This window comes from Capra hircus, chromosome 4 (assembly GCF_001704415.2).
Source record: "Capra hircus breed San Clemente chromosome 4, ASM170441v1, whole genome shotgun sequence".
Classification (NCBI taxonomy): Eukaryota; Metazoa; Chordata; class Mammalia; order Artiodactyla; family Bovidae; genus Capra; species Capra hircus.
In genome coordinates this window covers 63059174-63074491 of record NC_030811.1, presented here as the reverse complement: position 1 = coordinate 63074491, position 15318 = coordinate 63059174, and the positions used below count along the sequence as shown (strand labels likewise).

Below are 15318 nucleotides of genomic sequence, written 5' to 3'. Positions count from 1 at the left end.
TCCAAAAGCAAGCATCTTTTAATTTCATGGCTGCAGTCACCATCTACAGTGATTTTGGAGCCCTCAAAAATAAAGTCTGTCACTGTTTCCATTGTTTCCCCATCTATTTGCCATGAAGTAATGGGACAAGATGCCATGATCTTAATCTTCTGAATGTTGAGTTTTGAACCAACTTTTTCACTCTCCTCTCTCACTTTCATCAAGAGGCTCTTAATTCTTCTTTGCTTTCTACCATAAGGGTGGTGTCATCTGTGTATCTGAGGTTATTGATATTTCTCCTGGCAATCTTGATTCCAGCTTGTGCTTCATCCAGCCCGGCATTTCGTATGGTGTACTCTGCATCTAAGTTAAATAAGCATGGTGACAGTATGCAGCCTTGATGTACTCCTTTCCCTATTTGGAACCAGTCTGTTGTTCCATGTCCAGTTCTAACTGTTGCTTTTTGAACTGCATACAGATTTCTCAGGAGGCAGGTAAGGTGGTCTGGTATTCTCATCTCTTCAAGATTTTTCCACAGTTTGTTGTGATCCACACAGTCAAAGGCTTTGGTGCAGTCAGTAAAGCAGAAGTAGATGTTTTTCTGGAACTCTCTTGCTTTTTTGATGATCCAACGTATATTGCCAACTTGATCTCTGGTTTCTCTGCCTTTTCTACATCCAGATTGAACATGTGGAAGTTCTCAATTCATGTACTGCTGAAGCCTTGTTTAGAGAATTTTGAGTATTACTTTGCTAGCGTGTGAGATGAGTAAAATTGTGCAGTAGTTTGAACATGCTTTAGCATTGCCTCTCTTTGGGATTGGAATGAAAACTGACCTTTTAAAGTCCTGTGGCCACTGCTTCGTTTTCCAAATTTGCTGCCATATGGAGTGCAGCACTTTAACAGCATCATCTTTTAGGGTTTGAAATAGCTTAACTGAAATTCCATCACCTCCACTAGCTTTTTATTATTATTATTATCATTTTAATTTAAATTTATTTATTTTAATTGGAGGCTGGGAGAGGAAGAGGGTGGGATGATTTGGGGGAATGGTATTGAAACATGTATAATATCATATAAGAAACGAATTGCCAGTCCAGATTCAATGCAGGATACAGGATGCTTGGGGCTGGTGCACTGGGATGACCCAGAGGGATGGTATGGGGAGGGAGGTGGGAGGGGGGTCCAGGGGAACACGTGTACACCTGTGGCGGATTCATGTTGATGCATGCCAGAACCAGTACAATATTGTAAAGTAATTAGCCTCCACTAGCTTTTTTCATAGTGATGCTTTCTATGGCCCAATTTACTTCGCATTCCAGGATGTCTGGCTCTAGGTGAGTGATCACACCATCATGGTTATCTCGATCATTTTGATCTTTTTTTCTATATAGTTTTTCTATGTATTCTTGCCACCTCTTTTTAATATCTTCTGCTTCTGTTAGGTCCATGCCATTTCTGTCCTTTATGGTGCCCATCTTTGCATGAAATGTTCCCTTGGTATCACTAATTTTCTTGAAGAGATCTCTGGTTTTTCCCATTCTGTTGTTTTCCTCTATTTCTTTGCATTGATCACTGAGGAAGGATTTCTTATCTTTCCATGCTATTGTTTAGTTTCTAATTTTCATTGTTTTGAAAATGCACTATATTCAGCAATATGCCATAACTGGAAGGGAATCACTGGGAAACTGTAGGCAGTAAAAGTCCACGCAATGGACCATTTATTTTTCTTTATGCTTTAAATGATTTTACATTATTTTTAAGCAACATATTTTAATTTTCATGATTAGAAAAAGGTGGAAGTGTAGTGATTTTTTCTCCATGACATTTATAAGTAGTTTAACAATATGCTATATACTTGACAAATGACATCCATATGACAAGACTCAATTTTCTGATCCTTCTTCTCATATTAATGCATATATGATACTTCAAAGATGAAAGATATCTTTTAATTGTAATGGGGTAAATACATTTCTTCTGTTGACTTATGTATATCTATATTTCCGAATATAAAGTAAAATATCCTGCTTTTAATAAAAGAAACCGGTATGTTTCTTACATTTAATATATTTCACCTCTTATTTAAATTATCTTGTGCATTTTTGCTTTTAAAGTTCTATACTGCAGATCCATTTTGCATTTCTGCAGATAATTTCTGATCTTATTAACCATGGGATTCCTAATGGAGTACAAATTACAGATTCCTCTTTACAACAATCCTAGGATAGTCTATATAAATTTCTTTCCTACCTACCCCATTGTATATCATTACTCAAAAGTACATTTATAACATAGGAATTAAAATCATACACAATCCAGATAAACATTAGTGAATTTACAGTCTATGCCTCAGGGAAAGATTTGAAGTAAATGTTATGTCATACAGTTCAGATATCTCAAAAAATAAAACTCAAATGCATAAATTCTGAGAATAATGAAGTGATGATCATTATGTGAGTAAAAGGTTAGCAAAAAGTGCTTGCATTTGCTATTTATTCCCCACCTCCTCTTTGTATGGGGTTCCCTGATAGCTCAGCTGGTAAAGAATCTGCCTGCAATGCAGGAGACCCCAGTTCGAGTCCTGGGTTGGGAAGATCTGCTGGAGAAGGGATGGGCTACCCACTCCCGTATTCTGGCCTGGAGAATTCCATGGACTGTATAAGTCAATGGGGTTGCAAAGAGTCATATAGCATTGACTGACTTTCACACCCCTTTGTACTGATCAATACTTCTTGAGGCTTATTTCTCATATAGATTTTTCTTTGGTATATAAGTTGTTAATGCCATTTTTTTCAACACATTTAATTGAGCTAATTTACATACCATGCAGTATATTCACTGTATACCAGTCAATGGTTTTTATAGTCACAGATGGTTTTAACATCACTGCAGTGTGTGTTACAACACATGCATCACATCCAAAACAAAGCTAGGACCTGTTAGCTTTGGCCCTCTGCCCCATCCCTCGTCTCTCCCAGCCCAGCCCTAAACAACCACACACATATATTTTTTCTATGTAGAATCCTCTGTTTCAGACATTTTGTATGTATGGCGTCACATAAATGTGGCCTTCTGTGATTAGCTTATTTCACTTAGCAAAGTGTCTCTAGGTTCATTCATGTCATAGTAAACGTCAAAATTCCCTTCTTTATATGACTAGTACATTATTATATGGATATTCCACATTTTGCTTATCCATTCACCTCTTGACATACACTTGAAGTGTATGTCAGTACACGTGGCTTGTCTTCACTTTTTGACTACAGTGAATAATGCTGCTATGAAGAGTAGTGTATACGTTTTTGTGTGGATATATGTTGCCAGCTCTCTTGTGTATATACTTAGCTATGGTATTGCTGGGTTATATGGTAACTGTCTATTGAATTATTTCTTCGCTTTTTATTCTTTATTGGAAAGTCCAGCTTACTTAGAGGAATTCTTTTAATGTTAAAATTTATATATGTCTACCTGTCCTGATTTTCATGTTTCTCTCTGACCATTTATAGCACATGTATTGATTTCAAAAAATCTTTCAGATTCCTTCCCAGTGATTTCAATTTGTGCATCTGTGCCAAGAAGGAATTGTATTTGTTGCCATGTACACGGGGCTATGTTCTTTTTTTTTTTTCCAATAATTATTTTACCAGAGTCAATAGGAGGCTGGTTAATAGTTTTTCATACAGTAATAGAATTTTCTGAAGCAGAGAGAATGTAATCACAAAATGTAAAAATAAGCAAATAAGGGCCAAAAGATTCAGGCTGTATATTTTTAGTAAGCACTGTGATCTTTGAAACCAGCAGTATATTTTTGAATTGGGAAAGGTAGTAGCTTCAAAAATAAAATGTATAATAAAAATATAGATTATGGCTCTAGGCAGTGTGTGTGTAAATACACTTGAGTGTGTATATGGTAATAGGTATTGAATCAAGATTCGGAAGAGTAGGTTTTCTCACTCATCAGTTATTCAGTTCAGTTGCTCAGTCATGTCCGACTCTTTGTGATCACATGGACTGCAGCATGCCAGGCTTTCCTGTCCATCACGAACTCCTGGAGCTTGTTCAAACATTGTCCGTCATCATTGATGCCATCCAACCATCTCAACCTCTGTGGTCCTCTTCTCCTCCCGCCTTCAATCTTTCCCAGCATCAGGGTCTTTTCCAATGAGTCAGTTCTTTGCATCAGGTGGACAAATTATTGGAGTTTCAGCTTCAGCATCAGTCCTTCAAATGAATATTCAGGACTGATTCCCTTTAAGCTTGACTTGTTTGATCTCCTTGCAGTCCAAAGGACTCTCAAGAGTCTTCTCCAACACCACAGTTCAAAAGCATCAATTTGTCGGTGCTCAGCTTTCTTTATAGTCCAACTCTCACATCCATTTATGACTACTGGAAAAACCATAGCTTTGACTAGATGAACCTTTGTTGGCAAAGTAATGTCTCTGCTATTTAATATGCTGTCTAGGTTGGTCATAACTTTTCTTCCAAGGAGCAAGCGTCTTTTAATTTAAGGCTGCAGTCACCATCTGAAGTGATTTTGGACCCCCCAAATTAAAGTCTGTGACTGTTTCCATTGTTTCCCCATCTATTTCCCATGAAGTGATGAGATGAGATGCCATGATCTTAGTTTTCTGAATGTTGAGTTTTAAGTCAACTTTTTCACTCTCCTCTTTCACTTTCATCAAGAGGTTCTAGGTTCTTCTTTGCTTTCTGCCATAAGGGTGGTGTCATCTGTGTATCTGAGGTTATTTATATTTCTCCTGGCAATCTTGATTCCAGTTTGCACTTCATCCAGCCTGGCATTTCTCATGGTGTACTCTGCATCTAAGTTGAATAAGTAGGGTGACAATATATAGCCTTGATGTACTCCTTTCCCTATTTGGAACCAGTCTGTTGTTCCATGTCCAGTTGTAACTGTTGCTTTTTGAACTGCATACAGATTTCTCAGGAGGCAGGTAAGGTGCTCTGGTATTTCCACCTCTTTAAGAATTTTCCACAGTTTGTTGTGATCCACACAGTCAAAGGCTTTAGTTATAAACCTCATCTGTAGGAAGATGATGATGTTTGGCTATAAACCTGTAGGAAGTCATTAATCCATGTCTGCCTCAGTTTCTTATTTTTTCCTATTCTTGATACCTGCCTCATCTCATTTTTTAACTGTGCAATGAGATATACTATGTGAAAGGACTGGAAATTTTAGAGTTGTTAAATTGTGAAATAGTATTTTTATGAGTCTGTGTTTATAGCCAATTCATTGTTGATTTTAGTTCATTGTAATGAGTCTAAGGCTGGGATCCCAAGATTTACAAAACCTTACATGAATGTGTATCAGTCAGTCAGTTCAGTTGCTCAGTTGTGTCCAATTCTTTGCGACCCCATGAACCACAGCACGCCAGTCCTCCCTGTCCATCACCAACTCCCAGAGTTATCCAAACTCATGTCCGTTGAGTCAGTGATGCCATCTAACCATGCTATCCTTTGTCGTCTTCTTCTCCTCCTGCCTTCAGTCTTTCCCTGCATCAGGGTCTTTTCAAATGAGTCAGTTCTTTGCATCAGGTGGCCAAAATATTGGAGTTTCAGGTTCAACATTAATCCTTCCAATGAACATCCAGGACTGATTTCCTTTAGGATGGACTGGTTGGATTTCCTTGCAGTCCAGGGACTGTCAAGAGTCTTCTCCAACACCACAGTTCAAAAGCATCAATTCTTCGGCACTCAGCTTTCTTTATAGTCCAACTCTCACATCCATACATGACTACTGGAAAAAGCATAGCCTTGACTAGATGGACCTTAATGGATGTATAATTTTTCTGTGTGATATTCAGATAGTAAGAATTGATGGATGCTCTTTCACACTAATGGATGTGCAGGGTTTTCTACTTTTTTGTTTTTTGTGAGAGGTGTTGATGTTCGGAATTCATTTTAAGAGATGTTTATGTTTATAAGTTAGCACTGTTATATTAATACATTTAACTTTATTGTAAGTTAGACATTTTTAGAGTATTTTGAAATTATAGGTTTGTTTCTTTCTTTTTGGAGATGAGAAGATCGTGAAATATAAAACAGAGAAAGGCTGGTTGATTATTGCTTGTGGTTCTCTTGAAAGATAACATAATCTTAGAAATTTTTTTCATTATAATTGATCTCCATAGTCTTTTTTTAATTGTTTTTTATTAAAGGATAATTGCTTTATAGAATTTTGTGGTATTCTGTCAAACCTCAACATGAATCAGCCATAGGTATACATATTTCCTCTCCCTTTTCAACCTCTCTCCCATCTCCCTCCATTCCCTCCCCTCTAGGTTGATACAGAGCCCTTGTTTGAGTTTCCTGATCCATACAGCAAATTCCCGTTGGCTATCTATTGTGCATATGGTAATGTAAGTTTCCATCCATGTTACTCTTTCCATATTTCTCACCTTCTTCACCCTTCTCCACATGTCCATAAGTCTATTCTTTGTGTCTTTTTCTCCATTGTAGCCCTGTAAATAAATTCTTCAGTACCATTTTTCTAGATTCCATTTATATGCATTAGAATGATATTTATCTTTTTCTTTCTGACTTACTTCACTCTGTATAATAGGTTCTAGGTTCATGTACCTCATTAAAACTGACTCAAATGTGTTCCTTTTTATGGTTGAGTAATATTCCATCCTAAAGGAGGTCAGTCCTGGGCGTTCATTGGAAGGACTGATGTTGAAGCTGAAACTCCAATACTTTGGCCACCTGATGCAAAGAACTGACACATTTGAGAAGACCCTGATGCTGGGAAAGAGTGAGGGCAGGAGGAGAAGGGGATGACAGAGGATGAGATGGTTGGATGGTATCACCGACATAATGGACATGGGTTTGGGTGCACTCCAGGAGTTGGTGATGGACAGGGAGTCCTGGCATGCTGCCGTTCATGGGTTCACAAAGAATCGGGCATGACTGAGTGACTGATCTGAACTGAATATTCCATTGTGTATATTTATTACAACTTCTTTATCCATTCATCTGTCCATGGACATCTAGGTTGCTTACATGTTTTAGGTACTGTAAATAGTGCTGCAATGAACAATAATCTCCATTTTCTTGATAGATAGGCTCTGTAATCAATAGATCTTAAATTCTTCTTCCTCTCATTTAGTGCATGGATTACATTTCAGTCTTGCCTTGTTCTTCTGATAGTGTAGCAGACATCCCTGGATGCACACTGTCTCTGCTGGTCCACTAGGGATTAAAAGATACACTGTTATGCCAGAAATACACTCACACCTAGCTCTCTGATAGGGAGCATACTAGTTCACTATTTACCAACGTGAGAAAAAGAATGCATGCGTGGATCCCCACACCACTGTGGTCACCAGTGTTTCAAGCCATGTAGAAAAATCACAGCCTCTGTGGTACATTTTTTACTACAGACACAGATTTGCCATCTTCAGCATCTTTAGAAAGTTTACTAAGTAGCTCATAAGCAGTATGTAACAGAATACATACGAATGGCCAAAGCCTGGACGAGTAATTCAATGCTTGAGGTGACCTTAGTTTACTTCTTGCAACAGTAATGTTTTTGTCCCCTGTGAGTATTTGTAGTTGGTCCTCTGTTGACTATTATAGATTATTCAAACTATTCTATAGACATTGTTCACAGTAAACATGCCATCGTGCCCCTGGTAGTATGTATGTTGTAGCACCTGATCCACAGTGCTTCCACGGCAGGGAAGTCCAATGTAGAAATAGTGTACAATAATAGCTCATTTAATATTGTAACCAGCCACATCGTCTATGTATTATTTTACAGATGAGGAAACTAAGGCAAAGAGTGTTGTATAACTTTTCAAACAGGTGGTAGCAGAGCTGCATGTTAAACTGTCTATAGTCCAGGCTTTTAATTCCTATGCTATGTTCCTTTCTGGTCAGTTATCAAATCATTCATTAAGTTAAGTGATACTTCTCTTGAAAATATGAGTTACCCTACATGTCACCAATGGTGAAATTAGACCATGGGGTTTACCAGTCAGCTTGTGAGTGTGTGTATTCAGTACAGTGTCTGCTCATGTAGAAGCAACATAATGGCACCTTTTTAGTCTCTCAACTCAGGTTTTGTTTGGAAAGTTGCTTGCAGTGGGTGTAAATTTTTACTATTTCTATGATTAAGCAACTTGACCAATGAGACAGTTGGCTGAATCCTGCATTGGTAGTACTAGATGGCAGGTGCTCTTCCGAACATAGAGCACATAATGGAGATTTATACAATGTCAGAGCAACTTGCAGCCTGGAGGTGAGCATTGCGGCCTTTGGCAGGTTAATCTGTTATGTGGACATAAGACTCTTGGTTTACAAAATGAAGGAATTATTTTGCCTATGCTACATTTTATAATTTATAATACGCCTAATTATCAGTGAAATATAACATGATTAAATACAATAAAAATTAAGTGAGCATACTTTTACCTGATGTAACCCTAATGAACCTCATTTAGATACTGGATTTTTTTTTTCTTTTTCAAATCAGTTATTTTTTTGTGTTAATAAATTTTTATTCATGTAGGAAAAATGGTGTAGAAATATCTTTTAAAAAGTCATTAAAATTTTATCAGAAAATGGTACTTTGACAGATAGACTTGTATTTTATCAAAAGAGAAGTTTTCAGATGCCATTATCTAGTTATATAAAATTCTGAAAAAGGAAATTCCGTTATTAGAAATCCCCTTTCTCTGACTATGGCACTTTGGTGGTGATGGTAAAGCTTTGTGAGAAAACGACTTCCAGGAGATTAGAATCTCCTAGAGCTTTTATGACTGGAGCTCTCGGTTATTCTCTGCTGGAATTCTTACTGACTTCACGTATTGTTCATTTGTCTGGAGCATATGGTGCTGTCACAGTCCCTCAGATTACATTTCCCTCCTTGCCATATAAAGAAGGGTAGTTCTGTTGTTTACATAGATTATCTCACAGTGGTTTTTCCAGCGTTTTACTGTGCATTCTCAGCCATTTTGCCAACTTCAAGTTGATTTTAATTAATTTAATGGTATATTGCTTTTAAAAATACCTTTATAACATACAGAACTTCACATTGAAGAAATGTTGACAGAGACTAAGAAATTGCCTCCTAGAGTATTTAAATTTAGAGATTAAATTTAATATGGATCTAATATCATTGCTAAATAAAGCTGTGAAGTTTCATTTTTTTCTTTCTCCAGAGAACTTGAAGTTACATGGATTCTGCTTAGGATCTAGCACCATGATGCTACTTGTATTTAGAAAGTCTCTTACGTTTCATACCATTTAGCTAACAGATTTAGCAAGTGACATACATAGTTTGTTTATCTTCAAAACAGTCTAACAATGCTTGTGTACACAATATTGAAGAAAGTCTTCTAAGCATACATTACTTTCTTGATTGAGATTAATAATGGTTTCTGTTAAACCAAAATAGAAATTAACAAATGCCCGTGCCCTTTTTCATCAAACCCATGATATTCACTCATTCTTTTCTTCAAGTTATGATTCCTTTTTGTTTCCCATCCCTAACCTTACTTTATTTCTTGGCCTTTATCTTTTTAATTCTTGATTTAATATATTCTAAGTTACATTTCTACCTGCTTTTAGTGAAACTACCTGGTAGTGTTGTTGTTTGGGGCTCAGAAGGATTATGGTTGAAAAGAAAACAATGTTCATGTTACTTCTAGTGTAATGGGCATCTTAAGACATATCTTAAGCAAATCTCACTTGATCAGAAAGTTGGTAAGTTTCCTTCACCAATTTAGGCACTTCCCCCCCTCCCCCAAATTTCTTTATTATAAACTGTGTGACTGTAGCCTTGAAACACTCAGTGTTATGCAATATATTTTCCATAAATGGTTGATCATGTTTTTTTTTCATCAAAAGAATCTTGAACTTTGGGACTGAAGGCAAGAAAGGCTGTAATTATTTCTACAGATCTACAGTTCTACAGTTCTACAGATCATCTCTGAATGGTTCTCTCTGCCTCTCTGGGATTTAAAGAGAAATATTTAGATATTCGTTGTGATATGTATGGACTTAGAATTTTTTCCCTTGAGATCAGTGATTCCCAGCATTGACTTTATGTTACCCTAGTGAGTTTCTCAGAGAAGGCAATGGCACCTCACTCCAGTACTCTTGCCTGTAAAATCCCATGGATGGAGGAGCCTGATAGGCTGCAGTCCGTGGGGTCGCCACGACCCCATTAGACAGACACGACTGAGTCAGACATGACTGAGCGACTTCACTTTCACTTTTCTCTTTCATGCATTGGAGAAGGAAATGGCAACCCACTCCAGTGTTCTTGCCTGGAGAAGCCCAGGGACGGCGGAGCCTGGTGGGCTGCCGTCTATGGGGTCGCACAGAGTTGGACACGACTGAAGTGACTTGTAGCAGCAGCAGCAGCAGCAGCAGCAGCAGTGAGTTTCTAATGATTGTGAGGTGGTGCAGTATTGAAAGGGGCTTCCCTGGTGGCTCAGGTGGTAAAGAATCTGCCTGCAGTGCAGGAGACCAGGGTTGCCTTGTGGGAAAATTTAATACATGATGATTTTAAATATAAATGTATGTTGTATGGTGCTCTCTCTCTTTCCCATTCCTTCGGCCCCTCCTTCCTTCCCCCTCTCCCTCTCTATGCCTTCCTCTCCCCCTTAGTGAATGTGTATATGTCTGTCTGTCAGTTTGTCTTATAGGCTTATATTTCTGTTAGAAAAGGGTTGTTTGCAGTGCTTGTGAAAAACAATTATGCATTCATTGCTGGATACTTAGAAAACTTTTGGATTTTTATACTGAGGTAAAAATGGGCCTATGAAATACAGTCAAACATGTGATTGGAACTTTCCTCTTCCTTTTGAAGCAAACAGAACTATTCTGAATAGCCTGATCATGCAACAAAATCACTTCTTTTCCTATTTCATGCTCATGTGTCTCTAGCTTAATTTTTCTGTTTTAAGAATCTTTTCAAGTACAAGAAAACAATATAGGTGAAATGATACTTTTGGTGAATAGTAGCTAGGAGTATAATGATGGGAAGTCTCAGATTCTGATATTCATTGATTTGTTGATTGAATTATAGTTGATTTACTATGTTGTTTTAGTTTCAGGTATACAACATAGTGATTCAATATTTTTCTAGTTATAGATCATACTTGGTTTAAAGATATTGTAAAATATTGGCTGTATTACCTGTGCTTTACAGTATATCGTTATAGCTTATTTATTTTATACATAGTAGTTAGTACCTCTTAATGCCCTCATGTTATCTTACCTCTTTGCCTACACCCCTTCACACTGGCAATCACAAGTTCTTTATTTCTGAAAGTCTTTTTCTATTTTGTTATATTCACTAGCTTATTGTATATATATATTTTTAGATTTCACATATAAGTGATGACATATAGTACGTGTCTTTCTCTAACTCTTTTTACTAAGCATAATACAGATAGATCCACATTGTTGCAATTGGCAAGATTTCATTCTTCATTATGGCTGAGTAGTATTTCATTGTATGTATGTGTACATATATATGTATCATCTTTATTTTTTTGTCTGTTGATGAATACCTAGGTTGCTTCCATATTTTAAGTATTATAAATCTTGCTGCTATGAATGTTGAGGTGCGCCTATCTTTTCCAATTAAGTGACTTTATTTTCTTTGGCTATATACTCAGCAGTGAAATAGCTGGAGCATATGGTGGTTCTATTTTTAGTTTTTTGAGGAACCTCCATACTGTTTTCCATAATTCAGATCTCTTTATCTAGACATGCCAGTCAGTGAGTGGTTTTGTAGGATTGTTATTGCTGGAGCTATTCTATATTCTCTCTACTTCTTATGTGTATTTCCAATTAGATCAATTTCTTCTGAAAATGAGTGTCCTGGGCTCTAGTTCTTAAAATGCACTTGCGTAAACTCTAATATCATGGGCTTCTTTTCAGGCCTCAGCCTTCTTTCAAAAAATCATGTTTTTGGCCTTTCTGTTCTTGCCAGTTGTTCTGGACTTTTGCCCCTGCCATGGTCATCTGGAGTAAGTTTAGAAACAAACAACTCTGTTCTTAAATTGGCTTTAAACTCTTTGCCAATTCATCTGTTTGCTGCATATCCAAATTCTCTGGTGTGGAAGATGTCTTGATTTCTGAGTTTAGTTGTGTTTTCTGTGGGTTTGGGGGACCCAAGTTAATAAAGAAAGAGACCATATTTTATTTTTTAGGAGAGCATTCTTAGAATTATTTTTTCATTCCTAATGCTAATCCATAATAAGTGCCAAAATACAGTGACTCAGTTTCAACAGTTTCACCATTAATCCTTGGGTTGCTTTTTGAAACAAATCCTGAATGTATGCATTTATAAAGAAGCAAAAAACAAAAACAAATTCGGCTGTTTAAGCCACCCAGTTTGTAGTACTTTGTTACAGTAGCCCTAGAAGACTAATCAGATTTAATTCAGTAACAAATGATCTAATATCCATTAAAAAAAAAAAACTGTAGTAACTTAGTTTTTCCTATCAAGTGTAGAATCTAGGTTATTTCCTCACGATAATTTATCTCCTATAGAAAGAATGAAGGGGAAGTTTCAACTATCATTTACAACCTTGCTTAGAAGGTAAATCTTTAAGGTAATCTTTAGATCTGTTTTTCAAATTAAGGAAGCACTTGTTAAGGCAGATCTATATAGCATTATGGAAGATGTTTCAAAGGCAAGAGTACAAAACAAAGTAAATTTAACATAGGTCAATAAGTGTGTATATTGGCCCAGAAAGAAATATAAGCCAGCTAAGCATCATCACTCCTTTCTTCTTTAATGGTTTGCTGACCTTCCCTGGTGGCTATGGTGGTAACGAACTTGCCTGCAATGCAGGAGACTGGGGTTCGATCCCTGGGTTGGGAAGATCCCCTGGAGAAAGAAATGGCAACCCACTCTAGTATTCTTGCCTGGAAAATCCCATGGACAGAGGAGCCTGGCAGATTACAGTCAATGGGGTCATAAAGATTTGGACCTACTCTCACCTTACAAGACTGGCTTACATCCAGAATTCCTGTTTATAGATGCTGCTAGGTAGTTTGCTTAGCAACATACTTAATGGGACTTCAGGGAATTTGGTTTTCCAGCTAAATGAGTTTGGAATGCTCAAGTAAAAACCAACGTTCAGTTGGAGGAAAAAAAAAAAGGAAGAACTTAAAGCCCACAAGTGAGAACCAATCACAGATAATTAGATCATGTATCATATGCAAATAACTTTGTCAAGATTTTTTTTCTTGGCAAATCTATATTCATAAATTTAGCACTCAGAATTCAATCTATTTTTGCAGAAAACATATCCTACAGAAAGTCAGGTTTTAGATTTCACCATAAAGACATTTCTTAAATATTCTTAAATGAATTTACAAAGAACAAAACTTTATTTTTCAGTAACAGTACATTTTCCTGGCAGTGTTGAACTAAAAGGCAGGAATAGTAAGGGAGGGGAGTCATTCTTAGATGTGCCCTTGAGCTGTTAGAAATGATGTTAATATTTGTTCAAGTCTCTCACTGTGTGTGTGTTAGGGGAGGGGTGGAGGTAGTGCAATGCTCGGGATAGACAAAATCATTTATGTCAAAAGTGCTGCTCTTATAGGCCAAGACTGAGGTCTCGTTGAGAAGAGGGCTCAGAGAATCCTGATGAGGGTTTGGTAAAGGAGGGAGCATGCCAGCTCTCAGGCTTGGAGATTACCCACTGTGGGTGCTAGAAAGAAAGAGACCAACTCAAGATCTAGAACTTCTGAGCTTCACAGACAAGACTACTGTAAAAGAAAAAACAACTTAACATCAGATAATAAATTAATCCCCATGGAGATTGTGTCCTCTTTAGCTGAGCACATTTGGTGACATACTTTTACAAAGTTTTGTCTGTTGTTCTCAGCACCATTTTTAAATGCCCCCTTTTCTCTTTTTAATTATTCCAAACTTACTTATCCCATACAATCTATGAAGAGCATGTGGTTACTTGAGTCCATTGCTTCTTGACGTGATTTTTGGGACACATTCTAATACAAGTATAACTAAATCAAAACTTATTAAAAATTTCCCAATATTCTTCAAGTCTTGGACATTTGTAAAACCTTTTGTAACCATGGGCATATGCACATTTAGAGAGATGTTTAAGATGTAACAGTTTACAAAGAGTTCAGTTCAGTCTCTCATAGTCATCAATTTGTTAGTAATTAACAAACGTGAAAATGGTTGAAACTCGTTAATGATGAATGCAAAGTTAAATGTCCTTACATTTTTGACAAAGTTCTCTTAATGTGTGATAATGTGTAATAATCCCCTACTAGGGATTGAACCTCAACCATGTCAGGGAAAGCACTGAATCCTAACCACTGGACCGCTATAGAATTCCCTCTATGAATAATTTTTATGCCAGTAAATTGGAAATCTTCTATGAAATTTAAATATATTTATAAAAATATAATCAATCTCAAGAAGAGATAATAATGAAAATCCAGATATATTTAGAACTATTAAAGAAATGGAACTACTGGCTTAAAAAAAAAATCTTTCCACAATAAGTATACCAGAATCAGAGATCTTTAGATGTAAATGTTTTCAGACGCTCAGTAAATAAAGCATTTCAATCATGTGCTATTCAGAGAATGGGAAAAAAGGGAGGGGAAAAAGGAGAGAGTGACTTGAAAACTGAGTGTGTAAAGACCCTTTACAAGTCATATTATTCAGTAAATGAAGAACCAAAAGCCTAAAGCTGCATTGTACAATATGATAATACTAGCTGTAAAGCATCTGAAATATAACTAGTCCAAAATAAGATGTTTCATGTTTAAAATATGCTTTGAGCTTTGAAAACTTAGAATGAACAAAGGAATATAAAACATCTCATTAATAAATTTTATACCGATTGCATTTTAACCTGACCATTTTGTTTATATCAGGTCAAATGAAATACATTATCAAAAATCATTTTGTTTCTTTTTATTTTTTAATATAGTTATTAGAAAACTTAAAATTAATGTGTGGAGTATTTTAATTTCTATTAGACAGTGCTGGTCTAAGAGTTTACTTCTTTATGTAAACCTTCATGGCTAACTAGTAAGGAATTTAGAAACAAAAAGCCTATAGCATTTCAACAATTTCTTCTTTTCCTATTTGTTTTTTGAGTTACTTTTTGTTGACTGGGAGTTTTCTTAATTTGGAGAAGTTATAAAACATCACCAAAAAAGCTATTGTTTCCTCAAATAAAGCACATGAATTAGATAAAAGTTATAAATTATAAACATTGCAAGCAGCAATATTAACAGAAAATACTCTTTCTTAGTAGAATGCTTCCAGAAATATTTTAAATTTCAAAATAATTATAATTTTGA

The 15318-nt window shown here is 36.3% G+C and overlaps 1 protein-coding gene across 1 annotated transcript in view; it reads left to right on the top strand.

The window, feature by feature from the left end:
- The window catches only part of IMMP2L (inner mitochondrial membrane peptidase subunit 2), a 972863-nt gene that overhangs the window by 393679 nt on the left and 563866 nt on the right, over window positions 1–15318 (top strand). The window lies entirely within an intron of this gene.